Raw genomic sequence first — 14,073 nt, 5'->3', positions numbered from 1 at the left:
GTTTTAATCCGACTATTTAATTCTTGATCGAGTCGGAATTCCGAGATGGCTCCAATATGTCCCTTTTGCTGAAGTTCATTTTCATGGATTCTGCGATGCTTCTGAAAAAAGTGAAGACGCTGTCTATTCCAAAAAACTTCTTAAGAATAAAAATAATATATCGGCACAGCTTTACAACCGACTGGTGGAGCAAAGTATCAATACATCATACAAAACTACCATGCAAGAAACAGCAAACGCATTTTTATCAACTGTCCACCCAAACAATGTTTATACAACTGGAAACAACATTTATCGAGTGTCATCAATAAATCATCATGTTGGTGTAGTCATTGGAAATCAAATCATTAACGACATAAGTCGGGGCTCTAGTGTACCCTACATTTGGCCGCTAAGCATCTGAACTACCAATACGATTTATTAATTTTTGGGAAAAATAATAATAATAATAATAATATATAGTGGTGATTGTAACTCGTATACCCTACTATCGGTACGAACTGAAATATTAATTATTGTTATTATTTGCTGTTTTTTATTTTTTTTTGTTTTTTGCATTTTGGAATATTTATACAAATATTATATCGTTTTTACAATTTATTAATTTTTGGGAAAAATAATAATAATATATAGTGGTGATTGTAACTCGTATACCCTACTCTCGGTACGAACTGAAATATTAATTATTGTTATTATTTGCTGTTTTTTATTTTTTTTTTATTTTTTGCATTTTGGAATATTTATACAAATATTATATCGTTTTTGGAGTACTTCTCGAAATTTATTGCTTTTCTGACTCTACTTTTCTACACTTGATAACGATTTCAGCAGAAAATCCATGTGTTTCCCTACGTTTAGTTGGTTTCTTTTAATTTGTGGTTAGCCTCTCCAGAATATTAGTATTTCCACCTTTTTAAATTTGCACTTTAATTTTGAGAATATCATTGGAGTTAAGATACTTTGGGCCTTTTCCGTAATTCAGTTTAGACTTCTCTGAAAGAATTTCGGAATTGTTCATCTTTCTGAAATAAGTAGACAGAATCTTGTAAAAAATATCGGTTACCCCCTTAACCCGTGCTTCTGATAATGTGGTAAAGTTTATTGCCTCTTTTCATTTGCTAAATCCAGGTAACCGTACGGTTTTCAACCTCGAAAATCAGAGCACGGAACTTCAAGATTTATGGGGTAAAGTCAAAGACATTTGTGATAAGTGTATTGATTATTTTATGACTTTAGACGGTACGACTACCGATGAAATTTCTTCTGCGGACTCCATATACCAATCGACGTGTCAGAACTACATTGATTGCTTGTCAGAAATTAATGCAAAGTTGCTGAGTTTGAGGTCGGTGAAATCTCCTCCAGCAACTCCCACAGTTATAAACGTTAGCACACCGCAAAGTAAACAGTAAATGCAAACTGGTTGTGCATCTAGTCGGCCTAATATGGGTCGTCCAATTCTGTCAATATGTCGAGTCACAGTTTAAATTTGTATTCTTTGTCTAACTCTAAAACTTACCGTGACACTCTGGATAAGTCGTCAGATCGTCTCAAAGATAAGTCGTCCTTATCGTTATGACCCGAGCTCGATTATTTCCTAACAGGGAGAATTCAGACGCTGGCCTGTTTGCGTGACATTCGAGGTATAGAGGATTCTAGACCAACTTCACGCAACGTTAAGGCTCACTTGGCGAAAACTTCGACTGATACTATGAAATCATACCCTAAACAACCTTGTGTATGCTGTCCAAATGAAGATCATGTTCTTATTCATGTTCTCGTTTCAAAACTAGTCATTGTAGAAGAGAACAATTTGCGTTTTTACTCTTTATCTAGATGCCATTCGTCAAATAGGTGTCCTAATACACATACGTGTAATATATGCCGTGCAAGGCATCATACCCTGTTACATAAGCCAACTAGAACGGCGCCATCAAGTAGCAGTGTGTCCAACACAACTCCTTCGGCTCCCAGTACCCAATTGAGTTCAAATCTAGATAATGTTATAATGCAAACCCTACAACAATCAATCGCCAAAGTTTTTCTAGGTACTGCTATAGTAGATCTTCTTCAAGGGGGTATGTCTTATCCTGTGCTAGCCCTCATTGACCCTGCGTCAGAGGCTACTTTTATAACTGAGCACCTTCCAAAATCAAATTGTCTTGTCGCTCCACTCTCGCTAACATTTCTGGGATAAATGGTTCTTCTTCCGTCACCATTAAGTCGCCGGATTTTATTGCTGTTCCATTTTTCATTCGTTTTTCCAACGAATATTCATCAAAAACCAAGGTAAGTTTGTGCTTATATTATCCAAGTGAACGTCAATAGTGCATTTAAAATAAAAAGAAACACATTAAATTTCATTGCGTTAGTCAAAGTGTGTTTTGCCGTCGGCAATTTGGTTTTTCTTTTCCATCTAACGCACAGTGTTTCTATTTTGATTTCAAAAAGTATTAATTTTTTCCGTATACTTCGAGCCAATTAAAGTTCAATATTAAATATTCCCTTAAATCGCCACATATTTCTTAGATTATTTAATAAATAAAGTGAATAGATATTTCATTTATTACTTTATACTTTCAATTTTTTATAATATTAATTTCAATTTAATTTTCTTATTCACCTTTTTCTCAGCAGTGTGTTTTATTCTCATTTTCCCTTTTCGTTTTGCCGCGAAAATATTGCATTTTTTCAATTATCCATCGCCGTTTGTTGTTTTCATTATTATTGTTGTTGTAAGAGAACCCTCGCTGAATCTCTTCAACAACATCAATATTTACATACAGTCACACATACTTCCCACTCAGCCAAAACAAGCAGCGCTCTGTTGTGTTATTCAACAGTTATCGGTTATTTTCTGTTGGTGTTCTCTTCGCTTATTCGTGCACCCTACCGTCGTTCCGTTTATATGGTCGCACTTTACATAGTTTGCGACACATATTATTTTATACATTATTCGCACATATTCCGGTGGGACTATTCAACTACCTTTGTTTATGTTGGTATTTAGTTCATATTTTCGCCGCTAGGTGTCGTCTTTTATATAAGAAGATATCTGTAAAATAATTAATTTTCACTTTTTTTTTCTGACTTTTGGACAAACTGTCCTCATATTCGAAAAAAAATTAGTCATATACGTCCCGTTTCACAACACAATGACCCATGTTCATGTCCACTCTTCCTTCCACCTCTAACAGTAATTCCACTTTGAACACCAACACTGTTCCATTCACTCTTAATTCCTCACAGTCCACTAGATCTGAGAACGGAGTTATTCTATCTTGCTTCTCTGCGAGTTCAAGGAGAGTTTTATTGGGGACTGCGTTTGTAAATGTACTGTACTTGGGAGTCTCTTATCCAGCACGTGTTCTGCTTGATTCTGGATCTCAGGGAACCTTTATCTCCGAAAGATTTTTCAATAAATTAAAACTTCCATATCAGCGTACGAATATGCAGATTTCCGGCCTTAATAATACCACTGCTGCCTCCGTTCGAAAATTTTGTTCCTTAAATCTATGTTCAAGATTTGATAACTCCGTACGTGTCTCGGTCCAGGCGTTTGTAGTTCCTCATTTATCTGGAAACCTTCTGTCGCATACTTTGCCACCTTCACTGTTTCCTCGGCTCAAAACCGCTCTAGTATCAGCTGGCTTCTCCCTTGGAAAATGGACAGCGAACTCAATGGATATTCACAGCAAAAACCCTAGGAATTCGTTGGAACGCTCGTTCAGATTCATATTTTTTGCGACAACGCTTTTTCCATCTTCGTGTTCCTACACAAAAAGGAATTCTGTCTCAGATCTCCGAATTATTTGATCCTACTGGCTGGCTTTCGCCATGTATTCTTGTGGCAAAAATAATAATTCAGAATATTTGTTTCGATGGTACTGGTTGGGACGAAGTCATAAGTCCAGCCACCTTGCATCAGTGAAAAAGGTTTTAATCCGACTATTTAATTCTTGATCGAGTCGGAATTCCGAGATGGCTCCAATATGTCCCTTTTGCTGAAGTTCATTTTCATGGATTCTGCGATGCTTCTGAAAAAAGTGAAGACGCTGTCTATTCCAAAAAACTTCTTAAGAATAAAAATAATATATCGGCACAGCTTTACAACCGACTGGTGGAGCAAAGTATCAATACATCATACAAAACTACCATGCAAGAAACAGCAAACGCATTTTTATCAACTGTCCACCCAAACAATGTTTATACAACTGGAAACAACATTTATCGAGTGTCATCAATAAATCATCATGTTGGTGTAGTCATTGGAAATCAAATCATTAACGACATAAGTCGGGGCTCTAGTGTACCCTACATTTGGCCGCTAAGCATCTGAACTACCAATACAATTTATTAATTTTTGGGAAAAATAATAATAATAATATATAGTGGTGATTGTAACTCGTATACCCTACTATCGGTACGAACTGAAATATTAATTATTGTTATTATTTGCTGTTTTTTATTTTTTTTGTTTTTTGCATTTTGGAATATTTATACAAATATTATATCGTTTTTACAATTTATTAATTTTTGGGAAAAATAATAATAATATATAGTGGTGATTGTAACTCGTATACCCTACTATCGGTACGAACTGAAATATTAATTATTGTTATTATTTGCTGTTTTTTATTTTTTTTTTATTTTTTGCATTTTGGAATATTTATACAAATATTATATCGTTTTTGGAGTACTTCTCGAAATTTATTGCTTTTCTAACTCTACTTTTCTACACTTGATAACGATTTCAGCAGAAAATCCATGTGTTTCCCTACGTTTAGTTGGTTTCTTTTAATTTGTGGTTAGCCTCTCCAGAATATTAGTATTTCCACCTTTTTAAATTTGCACTTTAATTTTGAGAATATCATTGGAGTTAAGATACTTTGGGCCTTTTCCGTAATTCAGTTTAGACTTCTCTGAAAGAATTTCGGAATTGTTCATCTTTCTGAAATAAGTAGACAGAATCTTGTAAAAAATGTCGGTTACCCCCTTAACCCGTGCTTCTGATAATGTGGTAAAGTTTATTGCCTCTTTTCATTTGCTAAATCCAGGTAACCGTACGGTTTTCAACCTCGAAAATCAGAGCACGGAACTTCAAGATTTATGGGGTAAAGTCAAAGACATTTGTGATAAGTGTATTGATTATTTTATGACTTTAGACGGTGCGACTACCGATGAAATTTCTTCTGCGGACTCCATATACCAATCGACGTGTCAGAACTACATTGATTGCTTGTCAGAAATTAATGCAAAGTTGCTGAGTTTGAGGTCGGTGAAATCTCCTCCAGCAACTCCCACAGTTATAAACGTTAGCACACCGCAAAGTAAACAGTAAATGCAAACTGGTTGTGCATCTAGTCGGCCTAATATGGGTCGTCCAATTCTGTCAATATGTCGAGTCACAGTTTAAATTTGTATTCTTTGTCTAACTCTAAAACTTACCGTGACACTCTGGATAAGTCGTCAGATCGTCTCAAAGATAAGTCGTCCTTATCGTTATGACCCGAGCTCGATTATTTCCTAACAGGGAGAATTCAGACGCTGGCCTGTTTGCGTGACATTCGAGGTATAGAGGATTCTAGACCAACTTCACGCAACGTTAAGGTTCACTTGGCGAAAATTTCGACTGATACTATGAAATCATACCCTAAACAACCTTGTGTATGCTGTCCAAATGAAAATCATGTTCTTATTCATGTTCTCGTTTCAAAACTAGTCATTGTAGAAGAGAACAATTTGCGTTTTTACTCTTTATCTAGATACCATTCGTCAAATAGGTGTCCTAGTACACATACATGTAATATATCATGCTCCTTATTTATGTCCTCGTTTCAAAACATTGTCGTTCTATCAGAATCTACCCATTGTAAAAAAGTACAATCTGTGTTTTAACAGTTTATCTAGAGGTCATTCGTCAAATAGGTGTCCTAGTACACATACGTGTAATATATGCCGTGCAAGGCATCATACCCTGTTACATAAGCCAACTAGAACGGCGCCATCAAGTAGCAGTGTGTCCAACACAACTCCTTCGGCTCCCAGTACCCAATTGAGTTCAAATCTAGATAATGTTATAATGCAAACCCTACAACAATCAATCGCCAAAGTTTTTCTAGGTACTGCTATAGTAGATCTTCTTCAAGGGGGTATGTCTTATCCTGTGCTAGCCCTCATTGACCCTGCGTCAGAGGCTACTTTTATAACTGAGCACCTTCCAAAATCAAATTGTCTTGTCGCTCCACTCTCGCTAACATTTCTGGGATAAATGGTTCTTCTTCCGTCACCATTAAGTCGCCGGATTTTATTGCTGTTCCATTTTTCATTCGTTTTTCCAACGAATTTTCATCAAAAACCAAGGTAAGTTTGTGCTTATATTATCCAAGTGAACGTCAATAGTGCATTTAAAATAAAAAGAAACACATTAAATTTCATTGCGTTAGTCAAAGTGTGTTTTGCCGTCGGCAATTTGGTTTTTCTTTTCCATCTAACGCACAGTGTTTCTATTTTGATTTCAAAAAGTATTAATTTTTTCCGTATACTTCGAGCCAATTAAAGTTCAATATTAAATATTCCCTTAAATCGCCACATATTTCTTAGATTATTTAATAAATAAAGTGAATACTTTAATTTTTATAATATTAATTTCAATTTAATTTTCTTATTCACCTTTTGCTCAGCAGTGTGTTTTATTCTAATTTTCCCTTTTCGTTTTGCCGCGAAAATATTGCATTTTTTCAATTATCCATCGCCGTTTGTTGTTTTCATTATTATTGTTGTTGTAAGAGAACCCTCGCTGAATCTCTTCAACAACATCAATATTTACATACAGTCACACATACTTCCCACTCAGCCAAAACAAGCAGCGCTCTGTTGTGTTATTCAACAGTTATCGGTTATTTTCTGTTGGTGTTCTCTTCGCTTATTCGTGCACCCTACCGTCGTTCCGTTTATATGGTCGCACTTTACATAGTTTGCGACACATATTATTTTATACATTATTCGCACATATTCCGGTGGGACTATTCAACTACCTTTGTTTATGTTGGTATTTAGTTCATATTTTCGCCGCTAGGTGTCGTCTTTTATATAAGAAGATATCTGTAAAATAATTAATTTTCACTTTTTTTCTGACTTTTGGACAAACTGTCCTCATATTCGAAAAAAAATTAGTCATATACGTCCCGTTTCACAACACAATGACCCATGTTCATGTCCACTCTTCCTTCCACCTCTAACAGTAATTCCACTTTGAACACCAACTCTGTTCCATTCACTCTTAATTCCTCACAGTCCACTAGATCTGAGAACGGAGTTATTCTATCTTGCTTCTCTGCGAGTTCAAGGAGAGTTTTATTGGGGACTGCGTTTGTAAATGTACTGTACTTGGGAGTCTCTTATCCAGCACGTGTTCTGCTTGATTCTGGATCTCAGGGAACCTTTATCTCCGAAAGATTTTTCAATAAATTAAAACTTCCATATCAGCGTACGAATATGCAGATTTCCGGCCTTAATAATACCACTGCTGCCTCCGTTCGAAAATTTTGTTCCTTAAATCTATGTTCAAGATTTGATAACTCCGTACGTGTCTCGGTCCAGGCGTTTGTAGTTCCTCATTTATCTGGAAACCTTCTGTCGCATACTTTGCCACCTTCACTGTTTCCTCGGCTCAAAACCGCTCTAGTATCAGCTGGCTTCTCCCTTGGAAAATGGACAGCGAACTCAATGGATATTCACAGCAAAAACCCTAGGAATTCGTTGGAACGCTCGTTCAGATTCATATTTTTTGCGACAACGCTTTTTCCATCTTCGTGTTCCTACACAAAAAGGAATTCTGTCTCAGATCTCCGAATTATTTGATCCTACTGGCTGGCTTTCGCCATGTATTCTTGTGGCAAAAATAATAATTCAGAATATTTGTTTCGATGGTACTGGTTGGGACGAAGTCATAAGTCCAGCCACCTTGCATCAGTGAAAAAGGTTTTAATCCGACTATTTAATTCTTGATCGAGTCGGAATTCCGAGATGGCTCCAATATGTCCCTTTTGCTGAAGTTCATTTTCATGGATTCTGCGATGCTTCTGAAAAAAGTGAAGACGCTGTCTATTCCAAAAAACTTCTTAAGAATAAAAATAATATATCGGCACAGCTTTACAACCGACTGGTGGAGCAAAGTATCAATACATCATACAAAACTACCATGCAAGAAACAGCAAACGCATTTTTATCAACTGTCCACCCAAACAATTTTTATACAACTGGAAACCACATTTATCGAGTGTCATCAATAAATCATCATGTTGGTGTAGTCATTGGAAATCAAGTTTTGAATTTGAGATCAATGTTTTTCAACCCACTAGAATCTTCACTTCTCGGCATTTTTAAAACTGCAAGTTTAACAGTTTCTGAAACACCCTACGAACACTGTTGGAAATATATAGCTAAAATCTGTACTTTACGCAATAAAAACAATGAATTTGGATTTTTTCTAGTTATCCACTATGACTGAAGAGAATAACATAAACTTTAACAATATCTTTCTAAGCTCGGAACTCGTGCACAATACTTCAGAATGTCAAAATTTTACACAACCAAATCCTGAGGCATTAAAAAGTAAATACATATTCAAAAATATATTTACACACATGTTTTGAAATTTTTATACTTTATAATTTTTTGTTCTATTTATTTTTAGCGATAACGGAAGCCCTTGCTCAGACTATTGAACCCATGTTTTTGAGGCTAACGACTGAAGTAACTTCAATGCGGGAAGAAATAAATTCCCTACGGAATGAAGTGAAAGGTTTGAAGAAAGAAACATTATTGAAGTTCGTGATTCCTGATAACGCTTTTAAAGACTTGGATGATTTTTTAAAGTTCGAAAAACAGTTAGAGGATGATAAAAAATTTTTTTCTTTCGTTTGTAAGTTAAATAGAGAAACCGCTTCATAATTAGTTAATTAACCTTTCCAGTTAACCTCAATTTTTTCCTTTTTTTGTTATATTCAAAGGGAACAGAACTGTTGTATGTAGCAAAGGCAACGAACTTCACCAAAAACTGCTGGCGAAAATTTTTGACCGATCAAGTTGCGGAAAAGTTGTGTTGGAAAGGGACGGAAGATAAAAAGAGTGTGCGCAGTCTGAGTGTAACAAAAGCCATAAGAAGTATGTACATAACTGACTTTAACAATTTTACGCATTTAAGTTTAATTCCTTTTTTAATTATACAGATGCTATTGTCTCCGTTGGATTAAATGAAGAGGATTTTGTGAAAAGCACAAAATCATTTTTCCAATTTGCCAAAAATAGGATTGAGTCCAAAAAAAATATGCTAAATCCAAAAAATAGAAACAAAAAACTTTCTTTACAAGCCAAATTTATTTTTTTTATTAATTTATATATGTAGAAAACAATTGAAGTTCCTTTTATGTTTGAAGTAATGATCTCTTTAATTTAATCTAATCATCTAATTAATTCAACTAAACCAAATAAAAAATTATAAATTTACAAATAAAGCTGGAATGTGCGTCAACTAATTATTATCTTTCTAAGCTTGTTGTATACTATAGACTAGAAAGCTTACAAGAGGGTTCAATTTAGTTTATTGTATAATTGTTCCCAAGCGTATTACAATACTTTTCACAAACGTTTTCAAAGCTTACATTTTTAAGCTTATTTAAATCTTACATTTCTAAGCTTGTTCAAAGCTCACATTTCTAAGCTTGTTCACAGCTTACATTTCTAAGCTTGTTCAAAGCTTACATTTCTAAGCTTGTTAAAAGCTTACAATTTTAAGCTTGTTGTAAACTATAGACTAGCAAACTTATAACAGGGTTCAATTTTGTTTATTATATAATTGTTACCAAGCGTATTACTATAGTTTTTACAAACGTTTTCTAAGCTTAAGGCTTATGATAGTAAGTTTGTTAAAAGTCATTTATAAGAAGACACAAAAAGGGCGATAAGGGGGGTGAAAACTTTGTTTTTGCTACGCGGCTAAATACTTGTGTTCTCTTATTTGTTGATGCTGTTGCTGTTGTATTTTTATGTTAGAACATATTTTTTAACGGGTGAGAGAACATTTTTGTGATACAGAGCGTAACAATAGCGCTTTCACACATTTTATAACAGAGGGCTGTTTGTATAGTGCAGCAGAAGACACAAAAGGGACGAATGGGGGTGAAAACTTTGTTTTTGCTACGCGGCTAAATACTTGTGTTCTCTTATTTGTTGATGCTCTTGCGTGAAGAATGATCATACATATTTTTATGTTAGAACATATTTTTTAACGGGTGAGAGAAAATTTTTGTGATACCGAGCGTAACAATGGCTCTTTCACACATTTTATAACAGAGGACTGTTTGTATAGTGCAGCAGAAGACACAAAAGGGACGAATGGGGGTGAAAACTTTGTTTTTGCTGCGCGGCTAAATACTTGTGTTCTCTTATTTGTTGATGCTGTTGCGTGGAGAATGATGAAAATGTTTATAAGAATTTTAGTTTTATTTAATTCTTTGGTACCTCTTATATTGAGTTTACGATCTCGTCACTTGGGTAAACAAAGTTTGTTTTTTTTTGTCATAGAAGTTACTATACCCTCCACCTTCGAAAAGAGGGTATATTAACTTTGTCATTCCGTTTGTAACATCCCTAAATATTCGTCGTAGACCCCATAATGTATATATATATTCATAATCAGCAAATAATTCTAAGACGATTTAACGATGTCCGTCTGTCTGTCTGTTGAAATCACGATACAGCCCACATTATTTGACGTAGAACGTCAAAATTTAGCAGAATAATTTTTATTGTGTCTAGGATGGTTGGAATGAGATATATCGGTCCACGTTTTGGTATGGTCCCCACATAACGGTACCTCCCTATATTCGGTATTTTGATAATTTTTGCAAAATTTTTTGAAATGGATTTGTCTAGAAATTTTTTTTTGGTCATTGTGGGTTCTAGCTCCGGTGGCGAAACTTTGCATGTATAGGTCCACGTTTTTGTATGGCCCCCATATAACCTCCCGATATTCGGTATTTTGACGATTTTTACATTTTTCACGGATTTGTCTGAAAATTAGTATTTGTAGGTCATAATGGGTCCTAGTTCGTGCGCCGAAACATTGTATGTATAGGTCCACGATTTAGTATAGCCTCCATATAAAGGTATCTTGCGATATTCGGTATTTTGATGGTATTTGTCACATTTTATCGCGGATTTGTCAAAAAATTGGATTTTGTTGGTCATAATGAGTTCCAGCTCCCTTGGCGAAATATTGTATGTATATGTCCACGCTTTTGTATAGCTCTATATAGCGGTACCTCCCGATTTTCGGTATTTTCATGATTTTTGCCACATTTTCCCACGAATATGTCTAAAAATTGGTATTTGTGGGTCATTATTGGTCCTAGTATTACCATTACCCTAAGGTGGAGGGTATTAAAAGTTCGGCCCGGCTGAACTTAATGTTTTTTACTTGTTAAAATAACTTCTGTGGAGAATATCCCAGACACAAAACAAGGGTATCCCGAACGAACAAGCCAACACTTCTATATATATATATATATATATATATATATATATATATATATATATATATATATACATATATATATATATATATATATATATATATATATATATATATATATATATATATATATATATATTTGTATTGAAGTACATATATACTTACATCCAAACATATATGTAGTTGTATCCACGCATAACTTTACCTGCATCCAAGCATATACATATACTTGCATCTAAGCATATATTTACTTGTAGTACTCAAACATATTGTATGTTTGAGACTGTAGCAAAAATATACGTTTGCTGCAAAATATGTTTGGAGACTTATAGGGTAAGTGTACCAGTAGTCGGCACTTTTAGTATTTTCGATTCTTCAACCTTTCAACATTCTGAGTTAAATCTCTTAATTGCAGAAAAATAAAGTTGTTCAAATTCCAAATTTTGTTTAGTTTTCGAAATAATAAACAAAAATTGAATTTGTTTTTATTAAATTGGCAAAATTTGCAATTTTACTAAAATAGTAGTTTTTTTCCAGTAGTCGCACCATTTTCCAATGCTCGGCATGTCTATTTGCCAGTAGTCGGCATATGGTATTTCAGTAAAAAAAATATTGTTTTGTATATTTTTTTATTTAAAATAGTATAAAACAATGAATAACTCACAGTTTAATCTAGAATATGAAATTAATTTCGTTTTTAAATACTGTTTTATTTAATTATCATTCTAAACCAAATATAGGTAGAAAATCAAGAATAGTATGGTTACCTTCAGTAACGTATGGATTTTTAATTAAAATAAAAATGAGATTAAATAAAAAATGTACCTTTCTTATATTTGGAATTTGTGAATTGATCTTTTTCCTTTAGATAGGCAACAATTTTTTCAAAAATGTCACCGCTATCTAAAACGTCAAATAGCTGATTGAAAAAACCTACTTAATTTAGATAAGTTGGTCAAAAAGCACAAATAAAAGCAACAGCCGACTCAAAACTATTTTTTTATTTGAGTAGTTTTTGGATTATTTTTTAATGCTTTTCTCAAATTTTGGTGAAATTGGTCAAAAATGACATTTCTCTAGTAATTGGGAACCCCTGCCAACTACTGGAAAATCACATTTTTTCTGTTCCTAATGTCGGCATTAAATAATATAACAGAAAAATACTTGATTTGTATTTTTTTAAGTTATAAAATGATCTTTAGACTGTTATTTTCTATTATAAAATATTTCTGATTCCAAAAGTATTAAATTTAATTGACTTAAATTGATTATTAACTTGACGCCTTTCAATATGATGTGATGTAAAATATAGCAAAGACCTAAAATGGTAAAGACTAGACAAAATGCATTTTGAGCAAATGGTTTGTGTCTACAATACATAGAGTAACAGCTCATGCTAGAGGCATGTTGATAAAAAAACCACAAATACAGAAACCAAAGACAAATAAAAGTTTGAAAAAATCAAAAAATGTGGTTTCAAAATTTTATTCCATAGACCTTTCCAAAAATTTGCAATTGCCTTAGCGGTTTAAATCAGTTAACATTGGTAACTATGTTGTTATGATATCGTAACAACAGAGGTATTTTCATAGGCTTGCCATATTTTTACTCTGTCTTGTCCTATCTTTACACTTCTATGTCTTTGAATATAGGCGGTTAAGGGATCACTAGGTGTAAGAGAGGAATATGGTTGTTGTTGTTGTAGCAGTAGTACATGCAAGCATGGTACAATGAAGAGAAGGTAGGTCAACTTTGAAAAAATGCAAGTATAGAGGTCTACCTGTTTGGCTTGTAATGTCAGAGTTACTATCAAAACAATAAAAAAAGCAAACAACTTGTTACATTGATTTTGAATAAATAATTTAAAACCGCGAAAACTGAATGAATGGTCAAAATTTCTTTTCAATATCATGTTCTATTACTATCAAAACAATAAAAAAGCAAACAACTTGTTACATTGATTTTGAATAAATAATTTAAAAATGCGAAAACTAAATGAATGGTCAAAATTTCTTTTCAATATCATGTTCTATATATCTCTTATGGTTTATTTCGCGACAAAAACTGTAGATTTTGTCGATGCATTCGTTGCAATAAGCATTTTGAAAACACCCGAATTTGAATATTTTCTGAACATTTTTTTATTATTTAAAAGAAGACACACACATAAGCAAATGAAGTTGACATATTAAGCCAGAACAATAAAAAAAAAAATAAATAAATCATACGGTAGTTCTGCCCTACCTTGAATTCATTGTACCATGCTTCGACCCAAACATAATATGTTTGCAATCAAAAAATATATATTTGTTTGCAAGCAGGCCCAAATATATACATACTTGGATCCATGGTACAATGAAGAGAAAGTAGGTCAATTTTGAAAAAATTGCAAGTATAGTGGTCTACCTGTCTGGCTTGTAATGTCAGAATTACTATCAAAACAATAAAAAGCAAACAACTTGTTGCACTGATTTTGAATAAATAATTTAAAACCGCGAAAACTGAATGAATGGTCAAAATTTCTTTTCAATGTCATG

The 14,073-nt window shown here is 33.7% G+C and overlaps 1 long non-coding RNA gene across 2 annotated transcripts; it reads left to right on the top strand.

Annotated features, from left to right (window-relative positions):
- Window positions 1-1,844: 1,844 nt before the first annotated feature.
- LOC109614149 (uncharacterized) lies at window positions 1,845-8,904 on the top strand. 2 transcript variants are annotated; one of them, XR_009341564.1, is made up of 3 exons: window positions 1,845-6,363; window positions 8,496-8,616; window positions 8,699-8,904. It is a non-coding gene; the product is annotated as an uncharacterized LOC109614149 (long non-coding RNA). The 2 variants fall into 2 exon arrangements; XR_009341565.1 differs by lacking the exon at window positions 1,845-6,363 and adding an exon at window positions 6,370-6,524.
- The last annotated feature ends 5,169 nt before the right edge of the window (window positions 8,905-14,073 follow it).

This window comes from Musca domestica, unplaced genomic scaffold, assembly GCF_030504385.1.
Source record: "Musca domestica strain aabys unplaced genomic scaffold, Musca_domestica.polishedcontigs.V.1.1 13, whole genome shotgun sequence".
In the NCBI taxonomy this organism is placed as follows: Eukaryota; Metazoa; Arthropoda; class Insecta; order Diptera; family Muscidae; genus Musca; species Musca domestica.
The sequence above is the reverse complement of the archived record's forward strand: the minus strand, read 5'-3'. Positions and strand labels throughout refer to the sequence as shown.